This window comes from Oncorhynchus gorbuscha, linkage group LG06, assembly GCF_021184085.1.
Source record: "Oncorhynchus gorbuscha isolate QuinsamMale2020 ecotype Even-year linkage group LG06, OgorEven_v1.0, whole genome shotgun sequence".
NCBI classification, from domain to species: domain Eukaryota; kingdom Metazoa; phylum Chordata; class Actinopteri; order Salmoniformes; family Salmonidae; genus Oncorhynchus; species Oncorhynchus gorbuscha.
Genome location: NC_060178.1, coordinates 36,412,646 through 36,426,672, shown reverse-complemented (window position 1 = coordinate 36,426,672; position 14,027 = coordinate 36,412,646). Strand labels below are relative to the sequence as shown.

The 14,027-nt window shown below is 42.4% G+C and overlaps 1 protein-coding gene across 7 annotated transcripts in view; it reads left to right on the top strand.

Moving 5' to 3' along the window:
• LOC124037896 (ecotropic viral integration site 5 protein homolog) overlaps window positions 1-14,027 on the top strand; it is a 96,931-nt gene that overhangs the window by 77,611 nt on the left and 5,293 nt on the right. The gene's annotated exons all lie outside the window — the stretch shown is intronic.

Sequence of the window (14,027 nt, the reverse complement as noted above, 5' to 3'; positions counted from 1 at the left end):
AAGCTGTTTTAAACAGTGTATCAGTATTGTTTCTAGACTTGACCAAATCACCTCAGCTAATCAAAAGGGACGTGGAATGACTCCAATGTAGCATTGGAGTCATGAAGGGCTAAACTAACCTAAGACCTGATCCATCACCTTGTGGGTGGCAGGTAGCCTAGCGGTTAAGAGCATTTGGCCAGTAACCAGAAGGTCGCTGGTTCCAATCACCGAGCCGACTAATCTGTCAATGTGCCCTTGAGCAAAGCACTTAACCCTAATTGCTCCTGTAAGTTACTCTGGATAAGAGCGTCTGGTTACGACAATGTAAATGTAAATTACTGCCCCCCAGTTGCAAGAAGTAACATCCCAAAAACACACACAAAAAAACTATACAACCCAAATAGCTCCTAGGATGCTTTCTGTCCCTAACACTAAAACGCTATTATTTTCATACAACTTAAATTAAATAAAAACTAGCAACTCAGGTCTAAAAACTAACTGAAACTAAGCTGAATTCAAATTCAGAAAACAAAAACTAAATGGATATAAAAATGCAAAACTATAATAACCTTGCTTCAAAGTCCATGACGAGGCTTAACTTTTGTCCAGCCCATAGCGACTTCTCCTCAACATAAGCCACAATTCAACACTCCGTACCCACTCCATCATCATCATCTGAGCATTTTGGCTTACTCGGAGTTCACCAGCACTCGACACAGAGACACACCATAAATAGGCCTACAGAAAGTTGTACAGATTAGAGCCCTTATCTATTTGAGTGTTTTCTTCATTGATGTGAGGAAGAAGGTGGGGTGATTTAAAGCGAAAGCTTTGAAAAAGGCCTGCTTACTGCAGAGGTGAGGAGTGCACCAAGAAACCGTGATCATCTCCAGAAAGGCTAGACTACAAGAGTCACTTTCCTATCATCATTTCATTTCATACCAACCATGCTCATACCTGATTGAGTAGTCATTAAAACATGGCACCCTCAGGGGGTTGCCGATTTTTGTTTAGCTCCTACTATGTATTTGGAGATTGAAATCAACCTTTCTCTGAAATAATTGAGTTGAATCAAATTTTCTGCCAGTAGAAAACAACCTATGCATTTCCTGTGCTAGTGATTTGTCAGGTTATGAAGCTTCGGTGTGGGAATCTTCCTACCGTGCTGCAGTTCTTTATCTAGTGTCCTGAGATTGCTGTTGGTGTCGCCTGTGTGTGAAACTACGGTACACCCTAAACAACACTATTAACTGTTAATTCACTTTGGATAAAAGTATTATTACCTACATTTGTTCGTAATGAGAAACTATATCATTGAAAATAGAGCCGACTAGTTTCAGTGATAGTATCATCTTCTGTGATCTGAGAAGAAACAGGGGAGGTTGACAATGATTGCTTCAGTATTTCCACCAGCTCAGTCTGAAGAAACATGATAATACAGAAGCTTTGATGTTTTAGCCCAGCAAGTAAACTCGTTGGCGTTTCAGAAACATTGCTGACACCTGTGAACCAGGGTGTCAGACTCTCTGTCTGCTTTCTTCACAGCGTCGGCCCACACACATGCACCTTTTAATATACCAACAATTGACCTATACTACAGAGTTAACACATCCAAAAATGATGTACAAGAAATTGTCTTATGCGTTGTTAAAGGGCGACTGCACTTCCTGATTTGGCCCTGTTTTTCATCAATGCTCATTACGAAATGCTTGCAGCCATGACTGAAGGCAAACTTAAGTGGTCTCGGGTGTGTTTTTGCTATTCAATCACAACAAACAAGCTCAGGAGTGAGTACAGCGAGGTAAGCGAAGCTAGCTTTGCTATGAAGAGAACTGAGTTATGAAGTTGAGGACAACCCTCCTGACTGACTTGCCATCTCAAGATGGTCAGCTAATTCAGTTATATATCTGTAGGCTATCTGACAGCAGCTAACAAGCATAGCTTGGTGATACCTGCAGCTGGCTATCCTATCTTGCTGGTGTTTCTATGGCCAGAAGCAAGAGCCAGTGTCTGAAATGTTTCAACGTTCCATCACAGTCTTTCCTGGGGGACAAATCCCAGAACTACTAATGTGAACACTGCACAAACATCGCCCAGCTTGTGTGTCGATAGATTTATCTCCAAAAAAATCGGTCTGTGTCCATGTTACAAAGAGGGCTTGGCTATATATTTATTTTTTTACAAGATATTCCAAATGACTGTATCGCAATAAAAAAAATAGTGTTTGTCCACTTCTTCTCATATTGTTTTTTTAGTCTTCTCTCTTTTGCTCCTTTTGTGCTGTGTGCACCTTCCTGTTTACACACACATATCAAGCCCACCCACTGCCACTCAACAAAGATGAGATCACTTCTTCCTCTTATACAAACGGTTTCAACTCGCTGTTTGGTCCAACAATCGGTCATATTGACACTGAAACACAGTGAGACATTATCTTACTGTAATAGATGAGAAGTTAACCTTTCTAATGATATGCTTTTTATGTCTCAACTCTTAAAATTGTGCGCAGAGCAAACACTACTAAAATGGGAGTATCAATGAACATTGATTCTGGAAAAAGAATAGTTTGTCATGAGTCATTGCAGTAACACGATCTGCTAGGAGTATTTTAACCTAGCAGTTTAGTCTGCATTTTATAAATGTGCAATATGCATAAAACGCGACATAAGGAATCATTCTGAAAAATACGGTACGCCACATGATTTAAACATCTGCAGAAAGTGGACATGCTAGCAAGCTGTTCAAACAGTTGGAGACGGACAGAAGGGTGTGTTCATAATATATCATCTGTTATACCTTGTTAGCAAGGAAATAGATCCAAGATGGATAAACTTGAAATAAACTCAGCAACAAAAAAAAACATCCCTTTTTCAGGACCCTGTCTTTCAAAGATAATTTGTCAAATCCAAATAACTTCACAGATCTTCATTGTAAAGGGTTTAACTTCTCTAGGGTAGGGGGCAGCATTTTGAATTTTGGATAAAAAGCATGCCCAACTTAAACTGCCTTCTACTCAGGCCCAGAAGATAGGATATGCATATAATTAGTAGATTTGGATAGAAAACACTCTAAAGGTTCCAAAACTGTTCAAATAATGTCTGTGATTATAACAGAACTGATATGGCAGGCGAAAACCTGAGAAAAACCCATTCAGGAAGTAGGATTTATTTTGTTGTAGTTTTCTATGCAATGCCATTACAGTATCCATTGACTTAGGACTAAATTGCAGTTCCTATGCCTTCCACTAGATGTCAACAGTCTTTAGAAATTGTTTCAGTCTTGTATTCTGAAAAATGAGGGAGTAAGAGCAGTCTGAATGAGTGGACCCTGCCTTGTCAGAGCTTTTTCATGCGCACGACCGGGAGAGTACCTTTACCTTTTATATTGACAATGTTATTGTCCGGTTTAAATATTATCGATTATGTAGGCTAAAAACAACCTGAGGATTGAATATAAACATTGTTTGACATGTTTCTATGAACTTTACGGATACAATTTGGATTATTTTGTCTGCCTGTTGTGACTGTGTTTGAGCCTGTGGATTACTGAAAACTCGCGAACAAAAGGTTTTCGGATATAAAGAGAGACTTTATCAAACAAAATGAATATTTATTGAATAAATGAATGTCTTCTGAGTGCAAACATATGAAGATCATCAAAGGTAAGTGATTAATTTTATCTCCATTTCTAACTTGTGTAACTCTTCTACTTGGCTGGTTACTGTTTGTAATGATTTGTCTGCTGGGCTATGTTCTCAAATAATTGTATGGTATGCTTTCGCCGTAAAGCATTTTAAAAATCTGACACCGTGGTTGGATTCACAAGAAGTTCATCTTTAAACCTATGTAAAATAGTAATTTTTATAACGAGTATTTCTGTATTTGAATTTGGCGTTCTGCAATATCACTGGATGTTGGCCAGGTGGGACGCTAGCGTCCCACATACCCTAGAGAGGTTAAACACTATTTCCCATGCTTTTTCAATTAACCATAAACAATTCATAAACATGCACCTGTGGAACGGTCCTAAAGACTACTTAGAGATGGTAGGCAATTAAGGTCACAGTTATGAAAACTTAGGACACTAAAGAGGCCTTTCTACTGACTGAAAAACACCAAAAGAAAGATGCCCAGGGTCCCTGCTCTTCTGTGTGAACATGCCTTAGGCATGCTGCAAGGAGGCACGAGGACAGCAGATGTGGCCAGGGCAATCAATTGCAATGTCCGTTCTGTGAGATGCCTAAGACAGCGCTACAGGGAGATAGGAACGCACAATCCCTCCATCAGTGCACAGACTGTCCGCAATAGGCTGAGAGAGGCTGGACTGAGGGCTTGTAGGCCTGTTGTAAGGCAGGTTCTTGCCAGACATCACCGGCAACAACGTCGCCTATGGGCACAAACCCACCATCGCTGGACCAGACAGGACTGGCAAAAAATGCTCTTCACTGACTAGTCGTGGTTTTGTCTCACCAGGGATGATGGCTGGATTTGCGTTTATCGTTGAAGGAATGAGTGTTACACCGAGGCCTGTACTCTGGAGCGGGATCAATTTGGAGGGAGGGTCCATCATGGTCTGGGGCGGTGTGTCACAGCATCATCGGACTGAACTTGTTGTCATTGCAGGCAATCTCAACGCTGTGCATTACAGGGAAGACATCCTACTCCCTCATGTGGTACCCTTCCTGCAGGCTCATCCTGACATGACCCTCCAGCATGACAATGCCACCAGCCATACTGCTCTTTCTGTGAGTGATTTCCTGCAAGACAGGAATGTTAGTGTTCTGCCAAGAGCCCGGATCTCAATCCCATTGAGCACATCTGGGACCTGTTTGATCAGAGGTCAAGGGCTAGGGCCATTCCCCCCCTGAAATGTCCGGGAACTTGCAGGTGCCTTGGTGGAAGAGTGGGGTAACATCTCACAGCAAGAACTGGTAAATCTGGTGCAGTCCATGAGTTGGAGATTCAATGCAGTACTTATTGCAGCTGGTGGCCACACCAGATACTGACTGTTACTTTTGATTTTGACCCCCCCCCCCCTTTGTTCATGGACACATTATTCCATTTCTGTTCATCACATGTCTGTGGAACTTGTCCAGTTTGTCTCAGTTTTTAATCTTATGTTCACACAAATAGTTACACTGTAATTTTGCTCAAAATAAATGCAGTTGAAAGTGAGAGGACGTTTCTTTTTTTGCTGAGTTCATAAAGATTAGTTGGCTACTCACTGGCACGTGGGCTTGTGCTTCAGACATTGTTTATGATACCGGTGTTCATTTTCTATTGCCTGCTACAAAAAAATATATAATTATTAGTGAATTTGCATTATGCATGGTTCTGGTCTAATGTGAACAAAAAGGGCATTTTCATAGACTTGAAATCCAGATCAGTGATTATTGCAAAAAAAAGCAGGTTACACTATTTTTGGTTGGTGTTGTGGTAGGTTTATAATTTATTCTAAGATATAATTTCACAAGCTCTGAATTCGTTGGATTATTCCATACTGCTTAAAATATAGTATATTTGACCTTTTAATTGTAAAACAAAGCCTATTTAGAGAAAACAACATTAAACAAATCGAGATATATGTTTGGAAATATGTAGTGTTATAGCCTTATCACCCAGCTTTATCACAAAGATAAAACATTGTATGCTGTAAATATCGTATTGATGTGCTTCCAAAGACAGTATGCCTACCCTTACCTAGCAAATGTGTGTAGAGTACAACCAGAACAAGAATAGCATTCTATTTCTCTAGTTGGCCAAATCTAAGGACTTAGCTGTCTAACCACACACTGAAATGTACAGCTCTCTGGGTGAAGTTCTGGTTTTAAGTCTCCAATGGGTGATGATGTCCCTTCCATCTATACTTCATGACCAAAAATATGTGGACACCTGGTTGTCAAACATCTCATTCCAAAAATCATGGCCATTTAATATTCACTTGGTCCCCACTTTGCTGCTATAACAGCCTCTAATATTCTGGGAAGGCTTTCCACTAGATGTTGGAACATTGCTGCGGGGACCTACTTCCATTCAGCCACGAGCAGTAGTGAGGTCAGGCACTGATGTTTGGTGATTAGGCCTAGCTCGCAGTCGGGGTTCCTATTCTTCCCAAAGGTTTCCGATAGGGTTGAAGTCAGGGCTCTGTGCAGGCCAGTCATGTTCTTCCACGCTGACAAATAATTTCTGTTTGGGACCTCGCTTTGTCATACTAAAACAGGAAAGGGCCTTCCCCAAACTGTTGCCACAAAGTTAGAAGCACAGAATCGTCTAGAATGGCATTGTATGCTGCAGCGTTAAGATTTCCCTTCACTGGAACTAACTGCTCCACTCAACTGCTCCAGAGTCCGATGGTGGCGAGCTTTACACCACTCAAGCCGACGCTTGGCCGACGCTTGGCATTGCACATGGCATTGCACATGGTGATCTAAGGCTTGTGGGCGGCTGCTCGGCCATGGAAACCAATTTTATGAATCTCCCGAAGACAGTTATTATGCTGATGTTGCTTCCAGAGGCAGTTTGGCACTCAGTAGTGATTGTTGTAATCGAGGACAGACTATTTATACGCGCTACGTGCTTCAGCACTCGGCGGTTCCATTCTGTGATTTTGTGTGGTCTACCACTTCGCGGCTGAGCCGTTGTTACTCCTAGACGTTTCCACTTCACAATAACAGCACTTACAGTTGACCCGGGGCAGCTCTAGCAGGGCTGAAATTTGACAAACTGACTTGTTGGAAAGATGGCATCCTATGACGGTGCCACATTGAAAGTCACTGAGCTCTTCAGTAAGGCCATATAGAATATAGAAAACTATTACAGGTTATAGACAGGTGCAGTCAGGTGGCAGGGGGGTATGAGTGCATGTCATTTCATCCTGGATATGACAGAGTTTGCCTCAACCCATTGGTCCGGCAGGCAGAGTTCAATAACTAGAGGCAGATGTGAGATGCAGGAGGATGACACTCTTGTCATACAACTTTAGGCTACTGACCAATTCAATGGAGGAAGCGTTGCGTCGGCCAGTAGCCTACAGAGTAAAATGAGAAGAGTGCAATTGTTGCATTGATGTAGATATTCTAAACAAAGTGTTTTAACTCTTCCAAGTGTAACAGTTCCATGTAGAATAAACCATACTACACATAATACTGTAGAAGCAGTGTTCTGCTAATATAACAATGTGCAAATATTATACCTTCCTGTATGGTCTACCATATACAGTGCATTCATAAGTATTCAGACCTCTTGACTTTTTCCACATTTTGTTACTTTACAGCCTTAATCTAAAATTACATTTTACAAAAGTATTCAGACTCTTTACTCAGTACTTTGTTGAAGCACCTTTGGAAGCGATTTCAGCCTTGTGTCTTCTTGGGTATGACGCTACAAGCTTGGCACACCTGTATTTGGGGAATTTCTCCCATTCTTCTCTGCAAATCCTCTCCAGTTCTGTCAGATTGGATAGGCAGCGTTTTCAGGTCAGCTATTCTCCTGTCTCCAGAGATGTTTGATTGGGTTCAAGTCCGGCCTCTGGCTGGGCCACTCAAGGACATTCAGAAACTTGTCAGGAAGCCTCTCCTGCGTTGTCTTGGCTGTGTGCTTGGGGGTGTTGTCCTGTTGAAAAGTGAACCTTCGACCCAGTCTGAGGTCCTGAGCGCTCTGGAGAAGGTTTTCATCAAGGATCTCTTTGTACTTTGCTCCGTTCATTTTTCCCTCGATCCTGACTAGTCTCCCAGTCCTTCTCGTTGAAAAACATCCCCACGGCCTGATGCTGCCACCACCATATTTAACAGGCCATCGGACTGTTAAATACTCACCACTAGCCTCCGTCCAGTACCCTGCCCTGAACTTTAGTCACCGTTACTAGCCGGCTACCACCCGCTATTCAACCCTGCACCTTACTGCTGCCCTATGTACAGTACAAAGTCATTGAACACTGATCACTGTAATAATGTTAACATTTACCCACTTCCTATTTATATACTATATTCTTTTCAAGGCTCATAATATAACTGCTGTACACACCTTTTCTATTAATATACTGTCAGTAATGTGTATACACAACATGATATACACTGAGTATACCAAACATTAAGAACAGACTATTGAGTTGCACCCCCCCCCCCCCTCTTGGCCTTAAAAAGCCTCAATTCGTTGGGGCATGCACTCTACAAGGTGTTGAAAGCGTGGGATGTCATTTGGGTGGTGGACCATTTTTGATACACATGGGAAACTGTTGAGCATGAAAAACCTAGCAACGTTGCAGTTCTTGACACAAACCGGTGTGTTTGGCACCTACTACCATACCCTGTTCAAAGGCACTTCAATCTTTTGTCTTAACCATTCACCCTCTGAATGGCACACAAACACAATCCATGTCTCAATGCTTAAAAATCCTTATTTAATCTGTCTCCTCTTCATCTATCTACACTGTTCGAAGTGGATTTAACAAGTGACATCAATAAGGGATCATAACTTTCACCTGGTCAGTCTATGTCATGGAAAGAGCATGTGTTCTTAATGTTTTGTATACTCAGTGTACATATACACACCCATCTGGTACTGGGTCAGACCTCCCTTTGCCTTGAACAGCCTGAATTCTTCAGGGAATTCTAAAGGGCGTCGGAAACTCTCCACAGGGATGTTGGTCCATGCTGACGCGATGGCATCACGCAGTTGCTGTTGATTGGACGGCAGTACATTCATGCTCCGAATAGCCCGTTCCATCTCATCCCAAATATGCTCTATTACGTTGAGGTCTGGGGTCTGCACAAGCCACTCAAGTAAACTGAACTCGCTGTCATGTTCCAGGCCATGTTTTTCCACTCCTCAATTGTCCAATTTTGGTAATTGCGTGCCCACTGAAGCCACTTATTCTTGTTTTTAGCTTATAGGAGTGGAACCCGGTGTGGTCGTCTGCTGCAATAGCAAGCTGGCTACATCCTATGATTAGCTAGCAAGGTAGTCTCCAAGTGCCTGCCCTATATTGACCTTAAATGCCAATGGGCTACAGTTAGCTGTTAGCAAGGTATCTAGTTAACGTGAGCTATGCACATCTTCCTCTGACATGCTACATCACATTACACGTTAGCTTGTTGTATTTAACTAGCTACAGAATCATTCCCCTTTCATCTGTGGTATCATAGCTAACCTGGCTCGCCAACATCAAATAATGTTTTATAACCAAAAGTAGCTACTAGTTAGCTAGTACCTGTTATCTACTTATCTAACATACTCACCAGAACGAGTGGTTTGACGGTTGACTGGCAGCAGAAGAGTCGGATGTAAAATCCATTCCTCGCCATCTGGCAATATTGTTGAAATGCATTGGAAGATACGTTTCATCTAGCTGTGTCCAGTCCAGGTGGTGCTTGTACAGGCAGACCATCTATGGAAGGAAGGATGACAGTGTTACGCTGCAGCTGAAACCTGGTCCGGACTGAGTCGCCAAGGAGCGTTCGGACAACACCAGGCTCCAGAGCATTGAAGCTGTAAAACAAAAATAAATACATTACAACCTTGCACAACATCAATTCACCTCCCAAGTTTAGATAAGAAGAATAACCTCATACAATGCAATGAAAATGATATTCACCTGAAGTGCTTGTACTGCTTGATCTGTGGCAACTGCCTGAAGTACAGAGTCAGGTGTTGTTGAATGCCATAGCTTTCCACCAGCACCGTACCATCCTCCAGTCCAACCAGCTGTGGGATGTGAGATCAATAAAAGTAGTGCCAACCATGTTGGAGGTCAATTAAATAATCAAAATGTGTTGTTTATGCTTTACAAGTGTTGTCATTGATTCCTTGTAGAGACTCCACACTGCTGCTTTTCCATCAAAGTGTTTGTGTCCTGGGTGGCATCCTGGTTATACTATTGCATTATCCTCTGCGTAGTTGTTGAAGTTCACAACTCGCTGCAAGTCATCATGCTTCAGGTGTAACCTGTGCTCGCTTGGGCCAGCTCTATTTTTGATGGGAGGCATTAGACCATTCTCCTTGTGTGACTGTTGGAGGAGAGTCAGGCGTGTTGTACTGATGCTGAAAGACAAATTCCAGATACAAATATTTTAGCATTATTATACAATGGATGCTAAATGGCATTCTGAGAACATCACTACACAGTTCATACACAATGTTAGCTAGCTAGCCAGCCATCTAACTTCAGCTGGCTAGCTAACAACAAGCTTTACCTAGCAATACAAACCAATTTTGCATAGCTAGCTAAAGTTAACCAAATAGGTTCAATGCTAGTTAATTAGCTAGCTAACATTAGGCAATAACTAGCCATGTGAAATGGCATTCTGAGAACATCACTGACGAATGTAAGGTAATGTTAGCTTGCAAGCCAGCCATCTGACCTCAGCTAACGTTAGCTAGCTAACAGCAAGCATTAACTTGCTCGTTTGTTTGTAACGCTAATTAGCTAAAATATTAACTAAAATCCCAACTAGCAATACAAACCGATTTTGTCATAGCTAGCTAAATTTAAACAAATAGGTTCAATGTAAGAATATTCCTGGAAACGTGGGGTAGATGCAACATAAGACAAAACATGTGAAAGGGTTGAGTGAGAGAACTAACTAGTGGTACATCGAGTGCTGTACAGTTGTACTGGAGGGCAGGCAGTGTGCCCCCGGTGACGTGTTGGGCAGACCGCACCACGCTCTGGAGAGTCCTGCGGTTGTGGGCGTTGCAGTTGCCGTACCCGGCGAGTGATACAGCCCAACAGGATGCTCTCAATTGTACATCTGTAAAAGTTGTTGAGGGTCTTATGGGCCAATCCAAAATTGTTCAGCCTCCTGAGGTTGAAGAGGTTGCTGTTGCGCCTTCTTCAACACACTGTCTGTGTGGGTGGACAATTTCAGATTGTCAGTGATGTGTACGCCGAGGAAGCTTTTCACCTTCTCCACTGTGGTCCCATCGATGTGAATAGGGGAATGCTCTTTCTGTTGTCTCTTGAAGTCCACAATCAGCTCCTTCGTTTTGTTGAGGGAGAGGTTATTTTCCTGGCACCATTCCACCAGGGCCCTCACCACCTCGCAGTAGGCTGTCTCGTCATTGTTGGTAATCAGGCCTAGTACTGTTCCGTCATCTGCAAACTTGATGATTGAGTTGGAGACGTGCGTGGCCACGCAGTCATGGGTGAACAGCGAGTACAGAAGGGGGCTGAGCACACACCCTTGTGAGGACCCTGTGTTGAGGATCAGTGAAGTGGAGTTGCTGTTTCCTACCTTCACCACCACCCGACCCATCAGGAAGTCCAGGACTCAGTTGCACAGGGCGGGGTTTAAACCCAGGGCCCCGAGCTTACTGATGAGCTTGGATGGTACCCATACAGCGCTGTGAAGCGCCGAACCTGAACTCTGATGTCATTTATAGCATGTTACTGGAAAGCCACTGCATTCCAATTTAGGTGCTAATCAGTGCACAAATCTGCACATTTCAGCTCGTATACGGGCAAGAGTGTAAATTATTATTTAGTGTCAATAGACTTTTTTTAAACCAACATCCCCTCTATATTTTTACACACACACACAGTGTGGTCTGAGGTTTTGTTACTAGGTTCTTCAACAACACTGCATCAACACCAGCGTTCACCACTACCAAGTACCGCCCCCTCACTCTCTCGGGTAATGCAATGAAACCATTATTTGCAACTTATGATCATGTCAATCTTCATTTATACTGAGTTTCTTTTTGATTTAATGGTCTTCGAATATGTGCATGGAAGCTAATAGTTACTGCATTTGGTAGTTGCCAGACAGACGTTTACCAGCTCTTGAAGGTTTTGAATAACCACTTTGTTAGTCAGAGCCCATGCCATGTGGTGCCAGTGGTGAACTCTTGGTCTGTGGTTTGAGAACCTGGTTGCAGCTCTAAAGGTTGTGGGTAGATGCCCCGTCTTACCTTTTCCTTCAGTCTCTCTGGTTGTAGGCCCAAGCGAAGGAGTGCAAGAAAGCAATGACTGAAATTGTTGTCCACTGCATTTAACACCTCACGTAAAAGCCACATCAAATGTGTCTGATGGCATGCTATAAAATGAGAGGTTTGGGCTTTGTGAAAAGACTGATCATGAGCCGAGCTACAGTACAAGGCACTTTTCCCCCCAAGAAGTGAAGAAAGCAGGTCCTATCAACTTAAATAGTTATTGTTTGGTGTGTTAACCCAATAACCAATTGGAGGGTGGTTTGCACACAAGTCTCCTCTCCAAATAGTAATGCATGATGTGTAGCTTTAGTGAACTCATCCAATGAGTGCTGCGCTGCCTCACTTCTGCCCACTATACCTTTGCAGTTTTTCCCCTCACCATTGTCGTACTCTTACCTTGAAAAAGCCCCCGCGGTTGCCTGCCTATCTGATCTTCCTCTAACCAACACGTCACTCTTTCCCACCTACACTACGGCCCGCTGATGGAAAGTATTCACAACACGCCAGTGATATCGCCATTTATTTATGGTATTTTTATATTGGTAGAATTTCACAATTCTAGGTTTGCGAGGAACTTCCAGTACTAAACTACCATAAATATATATGTATCAAGAGGTAAAGTGCTCAGTCAATGAAACCGTATGTATAGTAAAATGGACATCAGGGTTTTTACATTGCTGTTGCAGTATAAATGCAGCTGTATGTATATGTGATCCATGGTAATACCACAGCTCGGCTATCTTCTTGTCAAGAGAAGAAACCACTTCCTATTGTGAGTCGAAGACACTCTGACAACTGGAACCAAAGGTGACATGTTGGAAGCCTATCTATGATTTGTACTTCTGCATGCATGATATGCTCACAGATTTCCATGTATATTTAATAGAGAGGCTTTAGCAAATTCATTGGTTATTAGAGGTTCCTCATAGTGTTTTCTCACTGCTCTCTTGGTAATTGCGTCTGCAGTTTTATCTGTAAATACATGGTGGTTTGCATTTACCAAAAAAAATGACGTGTTTGTCATCATTGCTATTGTGTGTGAGGAAACTGGTCAAAAAGTCACATTTCCTGTCATAGTATCTGTGCTTGTTTGTTTTTAACCATAATAATGTTAGTGGAACTATTGTCATTTGGATGGGACATGTGCCACAAGATTGTAGAGAGCATGACACTGAACACGAAAGAGCACTCACTTGGCTGACAGCTAGTTTGACATTGAGCGCAAGCAACTATTGTTAATTGGAAAAAGTCACTAAGTGACCCTGTTATGGACATGACGTGTCACAAGATTGCTTCTGTGCAATCTAACGCTCCTCTATCACAGCCATATACAGTGACTTCAAATCAAATGTATTTAAATAGCCCTTCATACATTAGCTGATATCTCAAAGTGCTGTACAGAAACCCAGCTTATAACCCCAAACGGCAAGCAATGCAGGTGTAGAAGCACGGTGGCTAGGAAAAACTCCCTAGAAAGGCCAAAACCTAGGCCTTGTGTTTTAGGTTATTGACCTGCTGAAAGGTGAATTTCTTCCAGTTTCTGATGGAAAGGTTTTCCTCTAGGATTTTGCCAGTGCTTCGCTCCATTCCATAAAAAAATGTTATCCTTAAGAATTCCCCAGTCCTTAACGATTACAAGCATAGCCATAACATGATGCAGCCTCCACTATTCTTGTAAATATGGAGAGTGGTACTCTGTGTTGATGGATTTGAACATTTCAGCTTTCCAATTTTTTTTATTTGTTTTGTAAACATTTTGGGATAACATAATTCCACTTTGACATTATGGGGTATTGTGTGTAGACCAGAGATGACAAAAAAAATGCTTGATTTAATCCACTTTAAAAATTCACGCTGTAACAACAAAATGTGGAGAAAGTCCAGGGGTGTGAATACTTTCTGAAGGCACTGTAAACCAAGATTGCATGTCAAGAGGACAAACAAACAACAATGCCACTAGCCAACAGCCGTAGGACAACAACCACCTACGGGGGAGGGGGGAGGTGTTGTGTAGACCTGGAGGGATGCAGTCAGGCGAGCCATGGCTGTGTCCCAAATGGCACAATATTCCCCATACATGGCTGCCCATAGTCTCTGGTCAAATGTAGTGCAGTATAT